This window comes from Callospermophilus lateralis, chromosome 11, assembly GCF_048772815.1.
Source record: "Callospermophilus lateralis isolate mCalLat2 chromosome 11, mCalLat2.hap1, whole genome shotgun sequence".
In the NCBI taxonomy this organism is placed as follows: domain Eukaryota; kingdom Metazoa; phylum Chordata; class Mammalia; order Rodentia; family Sciuridae; genus Callospermophilus; species Callospermophilus lateralis.
The window spans coordinates 88,199,676-88,222,973 of NC_135315.1; the positions used below are offsets into that span (position 1 = coordinate 88,199,676).

Genomic DNA, 23,298 nt, shown 5'->3' on the forward strand with positions numbered 1-23,298 from the left:
CTCAGAGTTGCTGTTCTGTCATGCACACACATTCTGTTTGATGAAGAGTCCAAAGCATTTTGTGATAAATTTCTTATTAACCCCCATATCTTAGTTCTTCCTCCCTTCTAAAAAACAAATCAAACAAAATGAGAAAATGCCTTTTCTCTTAGAAAACTATCACTTATGCCACCTCTGTCTTTCCTGGCTACATTTGCCAAGACTCACCAGAGAAAGAATCAACAGGAGATGCAGACAGATGACAGATATATAAAACAGATAAGACAGATGAATATATATGGAGGCTATTCTAGTAAATGACATACATCATTATAGAAGCCGAGAAGTCTCACAATCTGTTGTGTGCAAGATCTAAGCCTGAAGGTCTATGAAGAAGGAAGCCAAAGTTTTAAGTCCAAGCCTGTGTCTGAAAGGCCTCAGAACCAGGCCTGAATGTCCAAGGGCAGGAGGATACCAATATCTCAGCTCAAACAGGAAGGAAACTTGCTGTTCCTACTACTTTCCATTCTGGGCAGGCCCGAAATAGATTGGATGCGGTTGAGGGCAATCCTCTTTATTTAGTCTACCAATTCAAATGCTAATGTTTTTCAAAAACAACCTCCAGACATACTTAAATAATATTTTGACAACTATCTGGGCATCCCTTAGCCTAGTCAATTTAACACATAAAATTAACCATCACAGTGACCACTATCATGTTGAAATGTTGTCATGTTGTTAAGAATTTGTCTTAATCTATTCTTTTTATTGCTATGACAGAATGTCAAAGACCACATAATTCATAGAGAAAAGAGATTTCATTTTGACTCATAATTCTGAAGGTTATAAAGTACAAAATAAAGTTATGCTACATTATAACATGCAGGATGGCGTCACTTAGGAGAGTGATGAGTGGGTACATGCAAAGAGGCAAAAAGTTTTGCATAAACTTGCTTTAGAATAAACCCTCTCTCACTGACTAATCCAATCTCATGGGAGCAAGGACTCACTGTTGCAAGACAAGCATTAATTACTCCTAAGGATTTAATCACCTTTTAGGCCTTAAGCCACCACACTGAGGATCAAGTCTCAACAAGAGTTTTTGTGAGGACAAAGTGTATTCAAACCCTAGCAACTCCAGGAATCTTTAAATGTTATCTTATTTGAAAAAATTGTCTTTGCAGATATAATCAGGATGAGGTGACTGGGGGGAGCTCTAATACAGTATAACCAGTACACTTATAAGAAGAGGAAAAACACAAATAGACAGAAAAGAATTCTTATGGTTTAGGTATGAGGTGTCCCCCAAAGGCTCATGTGTGAGACAATAAAGAAAGTTCAGAGGGAAAATAATTAGATTATGAAAGTCTAAACTCAATCAATGAATTAATCCACTGATAGGAATTAACTGGATGGTAACTCTAGACAGGTAGTTAGTGACTGAAGGAAACACTGGGGGGTTTGCCTTTGGAATTTATATTTTGTCCCTTGGGAACAAATCAGAAATACCCACCCCTCTCTATTTCTCCCTTTCCTGGTTATCATAATATGAGTTGTTTCCCTCTCCCATGCCTGTCCACCATAATGTTCTGCCTCACCTCTTGCCTCACCTCTGCCTCACCACTGACTAATCCAATCTCATGAGAGCAAGAACTCACTGTTGTCCAGAGCTATGGAGTTGTCCAATGATGGACTGAATCTCTGAATCCATGAGTCAAAATTAGCTTTTCCTATTCTAAGTAGTTCTTGTCAGATCTTTTGGTCACAGTGAAACAAAGCTGACTAAAAGAGAAATCAGTAATGAGAGTGGGGCATTGCTGTGAACCTGTGGTTTACAAAGCTGATTCACTGGGGGAGGATTTTGAAAAGTTTAGAGACACAAGCTGGAAAAGCTTCAGAATACTGTAAATAGAATTTAATTGGTGATTCTGCTGGGAATTTAAAACACCAGAATGCTGATAGAACTGTGAAAAGTAAAGACTGGGCTCATGAAGTTTCAGTAGAGGAGGATTTTATTGGAAATTTGATTAGGGGCCATTAGTGTTATAGTTTGGCAAAAAACTTGGCTATGTTTTGCCAATGCCTTGAGACTTTCTGAGACACTTAACTTAAATGTGATTAAATTAATCTGGTGGAGGAAATCTCAAAGCAATACACATTCAGGTGGCGGCATGGATACTGCTGGTGGCTTTTAATGAACTTTTATTTTTGTGATAATCAGAAACAGAAAGCGAAGCACACAGATTTGAAAATCATAGACTTTGACCAGAAAAGTGTGAATAAAACTGGGACTGAGATAGTTGTGATTGTTAAACAGTTTATAGTCACTAAAGAGATGCTAAGGAATTGGCATAGAGAAAACAGGAAGATAGACTAAGGGAACTTTGGAAATTGGAAAGACCATACCCATTTCAGATTCAAGGGTGTAAAACAAAAATTCCATTGAGAAGAAGCCATAAGGGCATCCTGCTTGCATAGGGTGGGGGTCTAAGAAATATTTTCAGCATGCTCAATTGCCCAGGAACTCAGAGACTGCTTTAGCCAATAGTGTAAGAGGATTAGGTACTGCTCAAGATGATGGCTGACCTTGGCTTCAAGCATATGGTGCTTTGTTTTTTTGAAGGACTTTAGGATAATGGAGTTAGGGATTCATGGAGGCTTCCACTGGGATTTCTAAGGAAGACCTGGGAGACCAGGCAGAGTGCAGTAGGTTTGGAGTTAGAGGGCTATCCCTGAGAGGATAATACAGGAATATGTGAGAAGGAACCCAAAGCTGCACTGGAGACCATCAAGGGTGTTAGTAACATGGAGCATCTGCTGAGGAAAACTGTAGAAACATATCAGAAAAAGTAAAGAAGAAGTCCATGTGGACTACAAATAGCAAGTCCAGAGGTGACGTTATACAAGCCCTTTGGAAAGAATTGTGGTGCCAGGTGCTCCAGATATTGGACATGGAGCTTCAGAACTTGTTTTCCCAGGTGAATTTAGTTGTTGCTTTGGTCCCAACCCTCTATCTATGTCAAAATAGACTAAGTCTATTTTGCACTGTGAAATAAACATGAGCGTTTAGGGGTTTGGGCTGAATGTTATGATTTAGACATGAAGTCAAAAGCTCATTTGTGAGACAATACAAGAATATTCTGATGTAAAATAATTAGATTGTGAGAGCTTTAACTTAATCAGTGGTTTGATCCATTGGTATGGATTAACTGAGTGATAACTGTAGGCACATCAGAATGTGGTTGGAAAAAGTAGGTCACTGGGGGATGTGCCTTTGGAGTGTATATTTTTCCCTGGTGACTAGACCTCTCCCTCTTCTTCCTTATTTCTGTGTCCTGAACTAACATCCTCTGCCACACCTTTGTACCATGTTATCTGACCATGAACTGAGTTATGAGCTATGGAGTTATCTGACCAAGAACTGAGCTTATAAATCCATGAGCCAAAATGAACTCTTCCTCCTTTAAGTTGTTTTTGTCAGGTCGTTTGGTCACAGTGAAGCACAGTTTACTAAAACAATGATGTAACACAAATAGAGTGCCACATGATGACAGATTGGAGTAATGCATCTGCAAACCAAGGAACACCAATAATTGCTGACAGCATTAGAACCTGAGAACAGATATTCCCCTAGAACCTTCAGAGTAACATCCCTGCTTGCACATTGCCTTTGGATATCTAACTCCAGAACCATAAGGTAATAAATTTTTGTCATTCACACTATCCAGTTTCTGGTACTTTGGTACAGGACAGCTAGGAAACTGAGACAGAACTCTTTTCTTTCATTTTTAAGATTCATTGCTCTGACTGACAGGCAGGTGTATCAATAAAGCCTGGATATTGCTGGAAGCTAATTGAGTGTATACACTTTTGATCTACTTCAAGGATATATAGTTAATTCACCCTTTCTTTCATTACCTAGTCATATACAGATTAAAAAATAGTACCACAGCAATTCTGTATTCACTTCTTTTTATAAAATATTTATTTTTTAGTTATACACAATACCTTCATTTTTGTTTATTTATTAATATGTGGTGCTGAGGATCAAACCCAGGGACTCGCTCATGCTAGGTGAACACACTACTGCTGAGCCATAACCCCAGCCCCTGTATTAACTTTTTAGAATCTTTTTTGATAGCTCTAAAACTTTTTTGCAATACATAATTGTATAGAATTCTTAAAATTCAAACTTCTAAAAAGAACAAACAAATATGAAATAGAATACAGGTGCTCAAACCCAAAAAACGTGCATTTGCCTGGTGAACAGGAAGTGTGATTTATTTTGAGCATTGCTCAGTGTATTGCAGACATATTTTGAAGACAAGTTCTGGCATTTCTTCTGCCTGCCCTTCTTCTTTGTGCCCTGATGTTTTAATTTTTTTTTTTCAAAGCTGTGCTCTCCCTCAGCTCTTAGCGAGGGAAGACCTGTGTTCTTTCTTGAGGATAAAGTGAAAAAAAGTCTTTTCAATCATAAATCAGGGAGAAGAGAGTACCTAGGATATGAACAGAAGGTGAGCTGCATGCTGCTGTCCTGAAACTGTCCTTGTAAGTATTTAGAAAGACACCATATCAGATGAAATAGCTAGATACATCCCTAGAGGACTTGTCCTTTTATCTTTTAAGCAGAAATATATTTTATTTATATCTGTTAAGACTATTTTTAACAAAACTCTAAGTAAGTAGAAGAAAACCAGTAGAGAAAAAGAAATGGAAGCGAGAAGGGGAGAAAAAGGAGAAGTACTGGGGCCTGAATTGAAACAAATTATACTCATGCTTGTATAATTATGTCAAAATGAACCCCAATTTTATTTATAATGATAATGTACTCATTTATTTTTAAAAAGGGTAGCTGGGCACAGTGGCAAACACCTGTAATTCCAGCAGATCAGGAGGCTAAAGCAGGAGAATCGTGAATTCAAAGCCAGCCTCCGCAAAAGCAAGGCGCTAAGCAATTCTGGAAGACCCTGTCTCTAAATAAAATACAAAACAGTGCTGAGATGTGACTCAGTGGTAGAGTGTCCCTGAGTTCAATCCCTGGTACCATAACAAAAACATTTTTTTTAAATGCAGTGGTATTTATTTTTATTTTTTATCAAAGAGCTTGTATTAGGAATATATTCGCGGTAGAGATAAATGATTTAGATTGTATTGATATGAAGGAAACTCAAGACTAAATCATCACTTAAACAATAATTTCAAAAAGCAATGAGTTTTTCAAATGTATCAACTTAATTTAATTTTAATTTATTAAATTTTGCAAAATGAGTAGAAATAATGTCTTCTAGCCATTATCATGTATATGTTATATATGACAAAATTTATGTCAAATGTATAATTGAAGGAAGAGATCAACATGGAAGACCAAGAGAAAAAAAAATAACTGAAAGTGCTTTAGATGCAAAATGGAAAGCTTAGGCAGGAAGCTGTAGATCTGCCAATCCAAGAAACTCTCTAGACAGTGGCAAGATTTTAGAAACCATCCCATAACAGAGGAGACTAGGCTCAGTGAAGATCATGTGGATTTTCTGGGCCTCCCTAAGTAATGACCCAGAGTGCAGCATGTGTGCTGGTGCACACAGCAGGGTGCTCCACAGCAGAGGAATGCTGAGCCACAGGAACGACAGCAGCAGCAGGCCTTCCCTTCATCTGAGGGGCAACAGCACCTCACTTCTCAGGACTATTGTTTTAAATACACCTGGCCTGGATAAGCTGAAGCCAGAGACTTGTGTTTCTGGGATATCAACAAGAAAATGCAACAATAAATCAGGGTGCTCAAACCCAAAAAACTTGCATTTGCAGACTTCCTTTCCCTACACATCCTAGGGGTACAATAGTCCCCCTATCCCAAAGGGAGCCAAATTTGGACACCCCAGAGGAGGCCCAATAATGCCAAATCCTAAATATACTATGTTTTGTCAATACATGCACAATTTTGATAAAGTTTAATTTATAAATTAGACACAGTAAGAGATTACCAACAACTGATAATAAAATGGAACAACTATAATGATGTGATAAATGTTATTTATATGATTGTGGTATCTCTCTCTTCAAAGAAAAAAGACAAATGTTAGTGTTTTTAAGAAATGGTTGACCATAGTAACAAAACACAGAAAGAGAAACATGGATAAGAAAGAACTACTTACTATATTTCAATGGGTAAAGAAAATGAATGAAAACAATTTTATGGGAAGAGTGCAAAGAAATTATAATCCATATGTGCTGTTGATAAAAGCAAAATAATGCAACCACTGTGGAAAACATGAAAGTTTCTCCCAAAAAAGAATTAATGTAATTTTTTTTTAAAAAATTAATGTAATCCAGCAATCCTACTTCTGAGTGTGTGTGTATATATATATATATATCAAAAACATTGAAATCCAGATATCATAGAAATATTTGTATAGCCATATTCACCAAAGCATTATTTGCAGTAGCAAAGAAGTAGAAACAACCAAAGTATCCATGAACACATTTAATGGATGAAGAAAATGTGGAATGTACATATAGTGGAATATAGGAAGCCTTATAAAAAATGGAAATCCAATCACATGCTGTAACATGGATAAAACTTAAAGACAATATGCTAAGCAAAATCAGTCTGTAATAAGAGGATATACACTGTATAATTTCACTTGGTAGAAAGTATTTAAAATATTCAAAATCATAGAAACAAAGAAGTTGCTTCCAAAAGACAAAGGGATGGAATTAGTGATCAGTGGTACAAAATTTTGGTTTTGCAAGATAAAAAAGTTCCAGGGAGCTGTAGTCTAACAATGTAAGCCTTTTTAAAACAACTGAACTACATACTTTAAAAAAGGTTAAAATAGAAAATTGAATGCTATAATTTTTTAAAATTCTATAAAGTATTTTTTTTCTTTATTCATTTCAAATCCTAGTATTTAATTGAATAGCAATGCATGCATGTTGTTTAAAACTGGAAATAATTTTATATTCTTTACCTCTACTTCTATACCCAGAAAAAGAAATTCCATTAATATTTTCTTAAGTATTTTTCCAGAAAAACTCCATACATTTATGTGCATGAAAATGTATGTCAATCTCAAGAATATCAAATCGTCACACAATGTAGTATGTCGTATCTCATGACTAAACACTCAGGGTCACTCCAGGTGAACTAAGCTGCATGAAATAACCACACAGAGACAGAAATATACCTTTTTTATTTGGGTCCTGTGATGGCTCCTCTGATCTTAGAGGTCAATGAAAAGAGAGAGAGAGAGGTCAATGAAAAGAGAGAGAGAGAGAGAGAGAGAGAGAGAGAGAGAGAGAGAGAGAGAGAGATAGAGAGAGAATTACTGAACCCTTTTATTGGAGAGGACACTTAAATGAGGCAAGGGGTCAGGTTTGAGGGGATTGAATCTAGTCTCATGATGTCTGATGTCAGCAGGTTGACTGACATCTAGGGAGGCCATGTCCATCTTATGAGTGTGTGGGGATTATGGCAGAGCAAGCAAAAAGACCAGAGAACAGAGGGACAACATCAGTTCATTTCACTTTGTGTTCGTTTTTTTTTTCTCCATAATACTAGACAATTTTATTTACTTAGATTTATGGAGAAATCTTTGCTTCCCTCAGGAAGAATATTATGTGAAAATAATCCACTGCAAAATCAAGAAGCATAGCACCATTCCTAACATCCACAGGCCTATCAGGAAAAAAAGATCACAGGGTGCAAATTTGAATTTAAAAAGTAACTAGGAAAAAAATAAAATACAAAAGTGAATGGAGGGAGAATCTTTAAAGGGTTACCAAACAAAGGTAAAACAGAATATACAACTTGATTTTTGTGCCCAAAATGGCTGTCTCCCTTGAAAGTCCAACTTTAGTATGCTTTTTCCTCCCACTACATATGCAAAATAAACTCACTTGTACTAAAAACAGAAAAGTGTTATCACCATTAAGAGGTAAGCCTCATCTTAGGAATCAGATTAAAATATTCTCCTTTCATCTAGTAAAGTGGAAAGAACAAAACAAACTACACAGATACTGTTTCTGGGTTTTAGGCAGTTTGGGTTTTTCTCTTCTCCAGAGGCAAGGGTTCTATCCCTCCCCATTACTGAAGACCCTCTGAAAGTCACAGTGTGATTCTTTGGTAGCAGATAGACAGGAGCTTCACTAACTGCATCCCTGGTAGAGAAAGAAGGCAGAAAAGGGCACAGATATCCATTATTTAGAGTCTGTCGTTAAATTAGCCTCCTTTATCATATGGCAATTCCATTACAGCACACATTATGCCGAGGGTAGGGTGTATAGCATGTGTGGGCAGAGCACAGCAGATCACATTTCGCCAGAACAAGATTTCATCTTTTCAAACACCACCAAAAATTGGCAAATATTTGAAACTGCTATTAAATGCTCAGGGTTAAATGACTGCATAATAACAACAAAAGTTTAGAGAAAATTAATTAGCAGGTCTCTATCTGCTCAGAGGTAAGCTACAAAGAGAAGAGGTTTGAGTATCTCCGTCTGCCCCTACCCAGGCCTGGGGATCTCGCCCTCAAGCTGAGTCTCTAGCAGAGGTATCAGATCTGGTCAGTGCCCAGAAAACAGGGGTGATGACGGGGCCCAACCCTTCCCTTAGTTGGCGCCCGTGGGGCCTCCCTGGGCCCTGAACCCTGCCTGGTTCATCAGGCAGACAGGACGGAGACTCGACGGACGGACGGGACGGACAGACACTACAGGACAGACGTGCAGAGAAGCAATGCGTCCTACCCGGAGGGCTCCCTCCCAGGGACGGCAGAGTACCTGCTCAGGTCATCCAGGCTGCGGTTGTCAGCGGCTGCTGCGCGCCAGTCGGGCAGTGTGCTGGCGCACAGAACCACCATGGACACAATCACGAACACCACGGACACGCTGGCCAGGATCTGAGCGGCCAGCGACGACGTGGGCTCCTCAAAAGTCCTCCGCATGCGCTCCAGCCAGCGCCTGGAGGGAGCCGCCTGGGCCCCGCGGGGTCGCACCTCCTCGCCGCCCAGTGCGCCTGGTTCTTCCGCAGAGTAGAAGGTGTAGGTGTCGGACATGCGGTCGTCTAGGCGGCGCTGGCAGCAGTACTCAAGGTGCACTCAAGGTGCTCGCCCTCCAGGCCCCAGTAGATCATCTCATTGTAGAAGGAGAGCTCGCACATCCGCAGGGCGAAGCGCAGCTTGCCCTGGCCGCAGCATGCAGAGCAGGATGAAACCGAAGGCCTCCGAGTGCCGGTTGAAAAAGTACTCGTTGCGCTCACGTCGTCGCACACCTCGAGCACGTCGGGTTCCGAGCCACAACCGTGCAGCTGGCTCACCCGGCATAGCGGAAAGTCCTTGAGCAGCTCCTGAGACAGCGAGTACCGGGCACCGCCCATGTTCAGCACCACCAAGGCCGCCCCGCTGCGCCCGAAGGTCATGGCTGGCTGCCCTGGGGACCCTCAGCTCAAGGGTCGGCCGGCCGCCGCTTCGGGCCTGCCTGCCTCGGGCAGACCGGGGAGAGCGCCATCGGAGCCCGCTCTCCCTCGGGGCTCCTCTCTGCCCCGTATGGGTCCGGGTCCAGAGCCCCTCGGCTTTAGCCTCCTCTCCTTTAGCTGGGCTTTTAGCAGCCCAGCGTCGCAGCTAGCAGCGCGCCTTCCGCGCAGCAGTACCTGCGGGTGGCCGGGGAGTCCCCTCCGGCGCCAGCGCTGCGCCCCAGGCTGGGAACGAGTCTGTGTTGGCGCCGCCGGCCCTCGCGCCGGGGATGCCCCCTCCGATGCCGGGGTGCCCTCTCCAAGGCGGCGGCGCCGTCCTCCCTGAGTGGCGCGGGCGCCGAGGGGAGGCGCCATGCGGAAGACTCCAGGTTCCGGGAGGCGCTCCCGCCCGCCGCAGCTCGGGCAGCTGCCCCCTCACTTTGTATTCTTGATGCCCATAGTTCATACACACATGGACAATGGCTGGCTTGCCACATCTCCATATTCTCATCACTCAAGGCTAATGGGCACTTGTTTCCTGAGTGGCACCTCTCAACAGTAGTACATTGTTTTTCTGTGCTTTACCAAATGTTTCTTAAACCTTGTTTATCAATAAGTATATTTACTTCATTCTTTTAACAGAAAGGGCCTGCATATTCCAGTATTCCATAAAAGGTAGGTGTCATGATGTGTCATGTGTTCATCTATTTACAAGAGCTGGATAATGATTGTTAAGAATGAGGCAATGGGGGGGTGGGGCTGGGGTTGTGGCTCAGTGACAGAGTACTTGCCTAGCATGTGGGTTCAATCCTCAGCACCACATACAAACAAATAAATAAAAGGTCCATCAACAACTAAAAAATATTTTAAAAAAGAATGAGTCAATAGGTAGTTCGCGCACAGCATCTGTTCACCTCTGTGTCTCCTTGTGATTAATTTCAAAACAGTGGGTGTGTTATGTGGTGTAGATAGTATCTTTAGGGAACTTAAAGCACTGATCCTGGGGCTGGAAGTAGAGCTCAGTGGTACAGTACTTGCCTAGCATGCACAAGGCCTTGCACAGGCCCATAGCCCTGTAAAAAAACAATCCTTTTTGATTCTCATTTCTTGTAGAATTGAAATACAGATGCTTTTAGACACTGACTTAATTTCACAGAAACAAACCTTGAAAGGGTGTAGTCATTTTTATGCACCTGCCTACACTTAGAGAACCTGCTTCCCCTGTGCCCTGAGGAAGAGAATCAACATGCTGAATCATCTTAACTTCACAGTCACAATTGCATCTCTGACCTGAATCCCCCATGCTGGCTGTGACAAGAAAGTTTTTTGTGTAGGCCTGCAGCTGATGGCCTGTGACTTCATAATGATCTGGGTTACAACTGGAGTCCACTCTCACACAATCTCTTTATTCTTACATAGCAGGGCCCATGTGAGGGTTCGGGGAATAAATGTATGTAAAGCACAGAGCATGGTTTCTGGCATTCACCAGGCACTCAGCTACGTTAATTTCTTTTGTTTGTTTCATAATTCTCTTTCTTTATTTTTATGCTCTTGCTATCCTGTGATATAATAGATCTCATATGCTATTTACATTTTAATCTGAAATTTCAAACAAGATGCACAAATTTAAAATGAAAAGCAGTTTTTACTATGGGAAAATACTGTTCTAAGCAATGGTACTGGCAAATATTTTGTGTAGCACACTGTTGTATCTTGCATGTCTTCATGAGTAAGAGGAAATGAACATATTATTAACATATCTCTTTTTTTTTCATTTTGTAAACTACCTATTTCTATCACCACAGCTCTCCCACTGCCCACAGCATAGGCTACTTGCCTCCTCTTCACCACCTTCACCCTCTTCAAAGAAAACTTGGCAGAATAAACAAAACAAAAGCAGCAACAACAAAAACCTATTTATAGAAATAAAAACATGTCCACAGGGCCCCCATTGCACAGAGCAAGATCCTAAAGTCTGGGAGGCTATCTGCCACAGCAACATTTTTCCACCTGTGTAAAGATCCAATAAGAACATGTGTGAAGTGCCTAATAATTCCCCTCCAGGTACCATAAGCTGATGGAAAACAGTCAGGCTGCCTGCAGCAGGTATTGCTGCCCTCATGGCAATTACAGCAAGAGGTCACACCAAGTGCTGCAATCTGTAGCAATTCCATGATTAGTCATCAGTCATCTGCCAGTTTTACTACAGGTTCCTCAGGAGGTAACTCAAAAATATTGAATAATTTGGAGAAGAAGATGAGAAAATGAAGAAAACAAAACTAGCCACAATCATGTGAAAAGCTCAGGACTTTCCCTGCCTTCATTACTCAGGCCAAAGATGATTACACTGGCCAATGCTTTGGTGGCCCCTGGGAATACACTGCCCTATTGAGTGTCAGCTTTTTAAAGAGAGGAAAATTACTCAGAGATGAAAGGTGAAAATAACTGCATGCCTTCCTCTATTTTTTTTTTGTCTGTGTGTAAGTACTGGGGTTTGAACCCTGGGCCTTGTGCCTGCAAAGCAAGCACTAACAAGCATAAGAGCACAGATAAATTAAAAGATTTGCCCAACTTCAGGGCATCCAGATTTCACTCAAATACATGCTAAATTGGAATTGTAGCCAAGGTATGTTTTCCCCCACTGTTAACATTGTTTCTAATTGCATTGGAACCAGCTCTGTATCTTTCCTCACTTAACTGCATCTGAATTCGCAGGTGTCTCATTTGGGTTTCTAGATAACCAGTGCGAGTTGAAGGGCAGAGAACAGGCAGTGTTCACAGGAAGATGCACGCAGCTGGATGCATGGTACTTGCTCACTCTCTCAGAGATCTCTGGGCTTTACACCTGAGGTTTTGCACATGACCCTGGAAAATACAAAAGTATTTACTTTATCTTTCATTCCTTAGTGAACAATTCCAGTTATCTACATGCATGTTTTCTGGCTACCAGGTTGTAGAAAATGCAGAATCTTATCTCTAGATCCATCTAGCTGTGCTCTGATTCCCTTCTCCATGTTTCTTGCAATTTTCCAGAAACCTGAGCTGGTGTGCAATTTCCCAAAAAGTACATCCATAATTTAAAAAATCACACTCAAAAACCTAATGGTAAAACAGTTTCTAATGAAATGCATACATACTCTACAGTGGCTCTGCAAATAAGCAACTCAAAAATAAATTGAAAATAAGTTTATATTGATCAATCTGAGATGTTCATTAAATGTCAGAAATACTGAGGCAAAAAAGTACATTTAAAACCAAACCCTTGCTAGATGGGCCACAATCATCCCTTGGTTATGTAGTAAAAGAAGGACCTACAATGGTAAATATGTATCTTCTGTAGCTCAAAGGCTCCATCAAGGTCAACCTCCTATTCCCCACTCAGGTCATTCTCAAGAACTTAACCATCAGAAGAATTTGTCTCCCAAGTATCCAAGGGAAAAAAGAACCCTAAATTTGACAATTACTAGCCTACAGCAAACACAGCTGGCCTACTCTCACTTAAACTAATCAAGCCTTTGTACTTCTCTGACTCTGAGGCCCTATACTCCCTGCTTAGTTACTTCTTTTAGTTATCTTTAAAAATCACTAACTCTGAAGGTCACTCAGTTTAGCAAAATAATATTAGTCTCCTACTAGCCTTGCTGCAGCCAGCACCTCTGACACAGGTGTTACAATGATAATGGTTACCAAGTTTATTTTTCAGGCATGAGAAGGCTGTTTTTAATTTTGTTTTATTTTTTTGTTTGTTTTTTAAAAAGGACTCTTCCCATGGGCCTGTTCAGGTATGCAACGGGTGTCCTATTGATGTCAAAAGGCCAAACCTCCACTCTCATATCATGCTAATGCTGACATTTTCTGAACACACAACCCAGGAAGAGCCATGAAGATTGATTACACCTATAAAAACCACTGATTACCTCACCTCCAATTATGCCCACATCTTAAATACCCTGTTTCCAAATCCCATTAATGTCCCCAAACTCTATGCCCAGGAGGTCAATATAAGACTTATGCTTCCCATCTTCATGCTTGGCCAACTTGTGGATAAACTCTTGCTCCTTTACGAAACTCATTTCAATGACTGGCATGCTGTTATGTGGGCAAAAGGAGCCTGGTTTGGGAACACATCATGAAAGGTCACCACTAGCTTCCTGAAGTTTTGTTTGTACCATCCCCAGCAACAGCTTTCAGTGCCTTTTGGCATTTGATATGCACTTCTGTTGCTCTTCCTACATAAACAAAAATCTACCAATATTGTGTGTTACTCTGTTTTTTCATGTGCACAGTCTCTTGGACAAGTTGAAAAAGAAAGAAGCCAGAGAGGCACCATGACATTTTGAAGATCTGTGTTGATCTTGTGCTTTCAGGTTTTAGTTGTTGGAAGTTCTTTACTGACAAATTCTAAAACAGTTCTGCTAACTTTTCACATTAAAAATAAAACTAGAATTGCCTAGAAAGCCTATAGACAATCTAAATATATACAGTATCTAATTTATGCATGAATAAGGTATACCACCAAGCTAATTTTATCATGTAAAATCCTCACATTTATGAGGTGTTGTTCAAAGATCTGATCAGGGTCAATGAAAACATCTCTGTGCATCTTCCAGAGGTCCCCCGAGTTACTTGAGTATCAATATCCTAATAGGGATTAACTAGGTAGTTAGGGTGTGGCCAGAGAAGGTGGATCCCTTAGGCCTGACTTTGAATCACTCTTCTCTGAGATGTTTTTCTCCTCCATATATTTCTGCTATGATGTCCCACCATACCTGAGCCCAGGGCAATAGAGCTGTCTGTGGACTGAGACCTCTGAAGTTGTGAGCCCCAATATAAACTTTTCCTCCTCTAAAATTGTTTTAGTCAGGTCTTTTGGTCACAGCAATGAGAAAGCTGACTAAAACAATTCAGATGGGAAAGTGTTTATTAAGTTAATTGCTATTAAATGACTTTAGTTATATTTATCAACTTTGCAAAACAATTAATAAGTTAATCTTCTTGAAACCATTTTAATAAAATTAAATTGATTCTGATTATTTAATTGCAATAAACATGTCACTTTAGATTTCAAATTATTTACCACTCTATCCTATAAACCTAGATACCTCCTCTCCATATCTTGGTATTTTATAATTAAAAAAATAAAATCTACTTGAAGGCACTAGAGAGTTAACAATATATGAAAGATGGACTAGGGCAGGTTCTGATGAAGGATAGAGAACCGTGGAATTGAACCAGTACTGACATCCACTAACATCCCCTGGACTGGGAAATGGGAGGCTTAGCAGTGCTCTTGGCAGCCTTGTGGAACCCCGTGGAAAAGAGGATTATAATATCAGAACTATGAAAAACGTTCCCAGACATGATGAAGTTATTTCAGAAATGCAGTTATGATTTAACATTTTAAAATTTTGTCAAAAATAATTCACTAGTTTCACAGAATAAGGAGAAAAATGATGACAAGCAAAGTAGATGCAGGAATACCTCAGGTAAATGAGCAATTAGATCATGATTATAAATTAACATTAAAAATATTGTAAGTACAGTAGAAAAAATTAACTTTCTTAATCTAGTCAAGAGCATATACAAATATATATATATATATATGAAAGACGGCTGGGGTTGTAGCTCAGTAGCAGAGCACTTGCCTAGCATGTATGAGGCACTGGGTTTAATCCTCAGCACCACATTAAAAAATAAATTAAATAAGGCATGGTGTCCATGTACAACTATAAAAAGATTTTAAAAAAGGAAAGATTGAAAAGTTGTACTAATATTTAATCAAATATGACACTTCAAATACCAGCAAAATATCTTTGAGCTAGAAAAATGTGTGAGCAATGAAGTACAAGACTTCCTTAAAAAAATAAAATATTACTGTGATATGTATTTTAAAAATTTAGCATATAGATTATAAGACACTATTTTAAATACTGTAACCCTTTGAATGCTGTCTTTAGAGAATTTTTTTAAAAAGTAAGTTTCATAGATAAATTCACCTCAGGATTAAAATGTTATCCATAACAATTCAACAATTTGCCAACAGTAAAGTTTCATATGGTGAGAGAGGTTTGGCATAATATTTTGACTGATTTACATAATTTATGAAGAAAAACTCTACCATCTTGCATTTCATCTGCTAAAATTAGTGTTAAAAATGAATGTTTTCAATGCTCTCTAAAGATCTGCATAAATGAGACTATTGCTTTAAGCCCTTTTGGATAAGTGTCATGCTGGAAATATTTTGTTTGAGGGCATAAATAAATTTAAATGAAAATTGTTTTGTGATTATTTAATGTGCATTTTACTTTATTTCATGATTAAAAGTTAAGACTGGAAAACCTCCTCCTGGAAAGAGATTTTTCAGTAAAAGCTGATCTTAAATTCTCACTTCTTGGTATCTGTTTTTAAAAAATGCCTTATGATCTGACTATTCTCTGAAACTATAAGCCAATTACAATATTACATATTCTATACAATATTGTTGGATAAATCATTGATATATTTTATGTCACTTATTTGTAATAGTAAATATTTGTAATGTGTCACATAAAATTTTGATTTTATGATGCCAGACTGAAGATATCCTTTTGAAATAAACATTTTTTATTGACTTTATTTAATATTTATAAGCAGTATCACAATATTTTTGAACTTTGGAAAGTATCTCCATATAGTTTCTAACTATAATATATAACAGGCATTGCGCACTTTACTTCATGTCTATTTTATAGGGAAAAAAAAGTCTAGAAGTTAACTATGTTTTTGATTCACATACTTGATAGATTTGGGGGAATTATTTCAAGATTGCATAAAGAGTAATTTAATACTTAGTCTTAATCCGGAGGAATTTCTCAACTTATGTGCAGAGGTGTGTATTTATCCTGGAATACAAATTCTGTGATTTAATTCACTGTTCTGTTGATTAGAATAGATAGTTTAATAAATATTCATTCTTTTCATTTTTACTATGCCATTACCATAAAAATACTAATATTTCCTGTGTGATAATAAAAGAGAAGTGAGTAACCATCACATTGAAGTTTCACAAGAAACAAAAGTATAGAAAATTTGAAAGAACTCAACCAAAAGCAATGTCAATTGAGTTTTAAATATATTCCTTATCACAATGACATTTTTAAAATTTTGTTATTATTTTTAAGGTGCAAATAATTTTCCTATGTGGAAATATTTCAAAAGATACAACCAGTTTACTTGTGGACAATAAATTCAAACACATAAATGAATTCATATTTTATATGTATATGCTTTATTTTTGTTTTCCTAATCATATTAAAATTGAAAAAGTTTAATAATCAAAATATTTCCTTTTATTTTGTATTATTATTAAGGAAATTTCAAAGAAAGATACTTCATTTTCATGGACAGTTTGCTGCCAAAAAAAAGATGTTTTCAAATTCTGTGTTATAGCAAGTAATACTTGAATTATTATAGCTAGTTGTAGGGGGAGGAAGGTTGTACATGAAAGAACCTTCATTTGTAACATTTGAATGTTATTATTCTCTTCTTTTTGTAGCTCAGTGTAACTTTAATGTTACCACTTTGTACAAGCTTCAAATTCATATTCCCATAGCTGATTGCTAATGATAAGCAATGCATTTAGTTTCTAAGTTTTAAAGGTGCATGGCATGGTAGACATGCAGAGCACTAACTTAATCTACATTTCATAAAAAACAGCACCATATCTAATAAACTATGAGATATTCTTTTATTTCCTGAGATATGACTACCAAGATTAAGACTCATGCCTGTATATTATAGTAAAACATAGCAATACATTCTTTTTGATGTGATTCTGTAAGAAATTCAATATATATGATTCTAATATTCTTAGAAGAATTTAGGGTTTTCAAGCATCCATGGCCTAAGTTCCTGTGAAGTACTTTTTTTCATAAAATGAAATATATATAAACTTCAAAAAATTCAAATGATGGCAGGGATTTTATAGTAAATCCATGAGACAGAATGTCAAATTTTCTCAAAGTGTTGCCATCTCTACTTTTTGCTGCATATTCATCATAAAAGGATTTGGGGAATTCATATCATTATCTATCATTTTATTTAACTTCTTGGATGTATATCTAAACCTGGAGATTAGAGTTTAAGAAAAATGTATATTTCATCTCAGTATTTTTAAAGCAAGAAAGTTATGAGATTTGATCTAAATGTTTTTTAAAAATAATGTTCATGACAATAATTAAGAAAAAAATAGCATTTACTAATAAATTCTAAAGAAAAATTTGCAAAAATAATAGAATTATGAAGTGTCCATCTTTGAAAAGTATGTCCACTATCTTAGTAGAAAGATACATATTTTTATAATACAACATCTTCACCAGAACAGTAAGAAAGGCAAAAAATGAAAAATTTTACTGGGTATATTTTCTGTGAGATGAATACATGCAGTTTTTTGGTGAAAGAATTCAATTGCCTAAAGATTTATGAGACATACAGCAATGTAAGAGGATCTCTGAAGACCCACCAATAATAATACATTCATAAATCTAGATTATGACATTCTTTGGGGACTTTTTTTACAAAAAAAAAAATCAGGTGAAGAGCCAGAAAACTTAATAGCACCAGCTCCATCTTTAAACCATTTGAAAACCATAATAATGCTTTATCTATATGGATTGTTTTATCACATTGATAGTATGAAAATAAATCTAGATAATATTCACTGAGGGAAATATATAAGGCATTTTTAAAGCTCACTTCTATTTTTCTTTTAAATAATGGTTTAAATCATCACTGTATTCTGAATTCACTTCTTTAAAAAAGGAAGTTCTAAATGGTTTGAATTTTCAAGAAACCAATTACTACAAATTTTAAGTTCTCAAGTGCAATTAATCTTTCCTGAGAAATCTGTTTGTTGAAAATAATCTTCAAATATTCAGTAAAATAAGCATCTTACCTCCTTGTTCATATGCTCATAGTGATTACTAAATTAAATAAGATGTGATGATTTAAAGTACCCATATTGTCAATATCCACAAATTTTTACACTAATTACAGTTATTCCTAGGTTTATATTTTTTCTGGTGACAGTTGTCTACTTTCCCCATTGCTACTGCTGCTAATGTATCAACTACTGTTCCCATAGTAGCTCAACCATATCAAGCTTTGCCTGACAGTTTAGAGTGCTTAACTCAAAACATTATTCCAAAGAACTTCATTTCCTATGCACAACTCCTGAGTCAAGTCGTTTTAATTTTTGTACTTTTTCAAACAGATGATGCAAAGTGAAAAATTTAATGACACTCTCAAAATAATGTATTTAACAAATTCTTTATCTACTTAGAATTTCATGCCCATGCCTATGCCTTACACTGAAGTACTAGCCTAGAGTCCTACAAATTAAAACATAGTTTTACCTTATGGAGGAAAGCAGCATATTGGAAATGTGACCATCCTCATAGAACAGAAGCATGAGACAGGCTGCTTGGTTCACATGCCAATGATCATATCTATTTCCTTTCCTGACATGATATTCAATTACAAATGAGATTAAAGCAATTATGAAGTGTGGACAGTGAACATTTTAGAATTACTTGCAGTCAATAGAAGTGTTTAGAACAAGTCATTAATACTACACCACTCTGTCTAAAGTAAGAGCTAATGTATTTTGAATAAATCATATAAAAACTACCTGTCACATCTGACAGAGTCCACATGGACATTTTATGTTAATGTCTGATAATATGACTCAATTTATATTTTTATGTATCCCAATGTTCCAGGAAATATTAATTGGAAATCACTTAGTGAAGAAATTTAACTTTTTAGGGAAAAAAAAAAGAGAAAATGGTTTCTTAAATTTTGTGTATTTATCGTCTCAATTTATTGAAAATTGTTCTTCACCTTAGCATATAAATCTTAAAAAAACAAAGATGTATATGCTAAATAAATATTTAATACACAGTATTTATGGCTTACCTGGGAGAAAGTTGGAAAAAAACCCTACCAGATCCACTAATGTTTCAAATCAGTATCTACAATTCTAAAAATTTCTGCCTTGACATGTTAAATTAATCTTCTACAAAGTCTCAAAACAGAGATCAAACAATTTAAAAGTAGTTTTTGTCAATTTTCATTTCAGTGTTTTTGTCATGGCAGAAAACATCATTTTCCTAATATGTTAATATGTGAAATCTAATTCTTTATTGTTAAACTAGAATATTTCACTAATTCTAAGATATGTGCTTTTCATGTGAAATTTACTAACTTTAATATATGACTTCTGAGAAATCATTATGTAGTACCTCAAATTTCAGGATTTTCTTTTTCTTTATGCTACATCAAATAATTTTATATCCTGCAAAGTATGATACATAAGATATGATAAAATATTTTGTGTTTAGCTCAGTTGTAGAGCACAATGCTGTGACCTAGCATTCAATCCTCAGCATCATAAAGTGATTTCTATATGTAATGATATCTATATGTAAAAACATTTACTATGGACATGATTTTTCTACTTGGAAAATAAATAAAATCAAACTGTAAATGCTCTCTTTAGAATACATTTTTTCAATGAAGTATACTGACAAACACAAACCTCAATATTCTATGCCAAATATGCCCATAGACTAAATGAATAGAATTCTGAAGGACAGGAGTTTATCTATTCATTATCTATATAAATATGATATATAAAATTTAAAAGGATGTATATTTGTAATTAATAGTTAAAACTTCACTTATGCAGCACATTTTATATCATTAATTTAAAATATGATATCATTAAATCATTCAAAACAGTGGAAATATAAAATATTTACAACAGTGATTTAGTGAAACCCCCCTTGATGATATACATGCTTTTTATTTGGGAGGTTTTGAGTTGGTTTCAATCCTAGCACACAGCAGCCCAACTTCACTTCATCTTTTGTCAACATTCAGACAAGGGATTTGTTTGGTCTCTTTCAGAATAACTTCTATTCAATGACCTCTCCCCCATTTTCCATGCCCTTTCCATAGGCTTTTGTTTATTAAATAATAATAATAAACAAATTGCACAATTTAAGTTATATAAGGGGAAGGAATACCTTAATATTTATTGTTTACTTTTATCATAATTGTCATACTTATTGGATTTTACTGTCTCTTTAAAATATATTTTCCAATTTTGCCACAAGGTATAATCATATGATTTTCAGTTAGCTTTTTCATCAAGAGCAACAACAAGAGCAATGTAGCATCCTTTTCCCACATTCTTGCCAATATTTATTGTTGCTTGTATTCTTGATAATTTCCATTTGGACTGGAGTGAGATTAAATCTTAGAATAATTTTGATTTGCATTTCACTAATTTCTAGAAATGTTGCTCATTTTTTCAGAGTTGTTGATTGATTGCATTTCTACTTCTGTAAAGTGTCTGTTCAGTTCCTTAGCCCATTTATTGATTGGGTTATTTGATTTTTTTTGATGTTAAGTTTTTTGAGCTCTTTATATATCCTGGAGATTAGTACTCTATCTGAGATGCATTCTGTACAGATTTTCTCCCATTCTGTAGGCTCTCTTTTCACATTATTGATTGTTTTCTTTGCTGAGAAGAAGCTTTTTAGTTTAAATCCATCCCATTGGTTGATTCTTCTGGTGGTACTTCAAATTGGTGCAACCACTACGGAAAGCAGTATGGAGTTTCCTTACAAATCTTGGGATGGGACCACCATTTGACCCTGCCAGCTCTTTTGTCATTTTATACACAAAGTACATAAAATCAGAATAGTACAGTAATGTAGCCACATCAATGTTTATAGCAGTTCAACTCACAATAGCTAAAATATGGAACCAATGTAGGTGCCCTTCAACAGATGAATGGATAAAGAAACCATGGTACATGAGCAAAATGGAATATTACTCAGTCTTAAAGAAGAATGAAGTTATGTCATTTGCTGGTAGATGGATGGAATGGGTGAATATCATGTTAAGTGATATAAGTCAATTCCGAAAACCAATGGCCGAATGTTTCCTCTGACATGCAAATGCTAATTCATAATATGAGATGGAGAGGCTAGGGAAGAATAGAGGTACTTTGATTCAGGCATCCAGGTAAGAAAGGAGGGTAGGAGATATGGGGGTAGGAAGAATAGCATAAAGAATCAAACATTAATACCCATGTGCATATATGAGTATGTGACCAGGGTGACATACATCCTGTACAACCAGAAGAATGAGAAGTTATACTCCATTTATGAATGATGTGTGAAAATGCATTCTACTGTCATATGTAGCTAATTAGAACATAAAAATAAATAAATTTCAAAAATTGATTATTAAGAATTTGAGTTAGTGCCCTTTAAAATGTAACAGTTTTTCATTCTTAGGTATAGCTAATACTTATATACATTTTTATGGTAAAATGTGGTGTTTTGATAGATGTATGTGTTGTGGGATAATTAAATCAAGCTAATTAATATAAAAAACAAGAACAAAGTGCCAGAGGCATAGTTTATGTTAGCTCATGGTTTTAATCATGCTTTAGTGTAGTAGTTAGAAAACCCAAACAGTCAAGACAGAAAAACTATGTAATTGACAACTTACAAATAGATTAAAAAATTTTAGTAAATATGCACAAATAATTCTTATTTAGCTGAAAAATAATGTCATGTGATTTATTATGAATGAAACAGGAGAACATTATGTTGAATTTAGTAAACCAGGCACAGAATGACAAGCACAACTTTATCTCACTCATATGTGAAAGTTGAAAAATATATAGAAGTTTAATATAGAATAGTAGTTATCAGAGCAAGGAAAGAATAAGGAGGATGGAAGGAGAGGAAGTCAACCAACGGGTACTAAGTTCCTGGTATGCTATTGCATGCTTATGTGACTGCTGATGGCAATAATGCATGGTACATTTTAGCAGGCTAGAAGAAAGGAATTTTAAAGTTTCCACTATAAACACACTATAAACGTTTATGAAAATAGATGCATTCAACCTTATTTAAGTATTGCACAACACTACATATGTTGAAATGTCACCTGTTACCCAGTTAATATTTATAATTTTAGGAGTCACTGAAAATAAATTGAACTTAAATATAAATAAATCAATGCATAATGGCTTGATATATTGGAATCTAAGTTATTTTTCATTCTTTAACTTAAAAAGCAGTTATTTACAAGTTGTTAAAAACAACAGGCCAGGGAATATTTCTTCTAGGGGCAGAGAGCCCTACATTAAGTTCATGTGCCATGTGGTCTCCATCACAACTATTCAACTATACTGCCACAGCATAAAAGCATCCATGGAACATTGAAAAACACATGGTTTTGTAAATGTTTCAACAAAACTTATTTATGAAAATAGATAGCAACCTTACAGACCATAATGTGCCAAGTTCTGAAAAAGACAATTATCACTTAGGTCATTTAGTTTGACAAAAAAAAAATGGAATGATGTTTTAACTGTTTGTTTCTTCCTAAAGCCCAACTATTTTTAGGAACAGTGCCATTTACCTACCACTTTAGTAAAATATTTGTTTTCATTTTCTCTTAATCCATTTCTTAAAAGAAATTTCTGAAATCTAAAATGATAACTATGTAATTCCAGTTCTGTTTTGTAATGTCATGCCTGTGAAATCTATAACTCCTTCTAAAATTTGATTCCTAACTTGCAAAATTGCTTTACTTACTTTACTTATTATATATAATCTCATGAGAACCTAAGTTTAATAAAATCCAAACTTAACTCAGCATCTATTTCACTCTCTTCTTCTCCAAGTGATAATTACAGGAATGATAGCTACATTTGTCTCTTGCCCAATTGAGAAACACGACTCTATAGATTTTCTCCTCCTCTTGAGCTATTCCACTCATAAAAGAAAAAAAAAAGCTCTTCTAATTCTGTT

General features: G+C 36.4%; 1 pseudogene; it reads right to left on the bottom strand.

Annotated features, from left to right (window-relative positions):
• LOC143410658 (voltage-gated potassium channel regulatory subunit KCNG3-like) overlaps positions 1–9,388 on the bottom strand; it is a 28,941-nt pseudogene extending 19,553 nt beyond the window's left edge.
• Between the last annotated feature and the right edge of the window lie 13,910 nt (positions 9,389–23,298).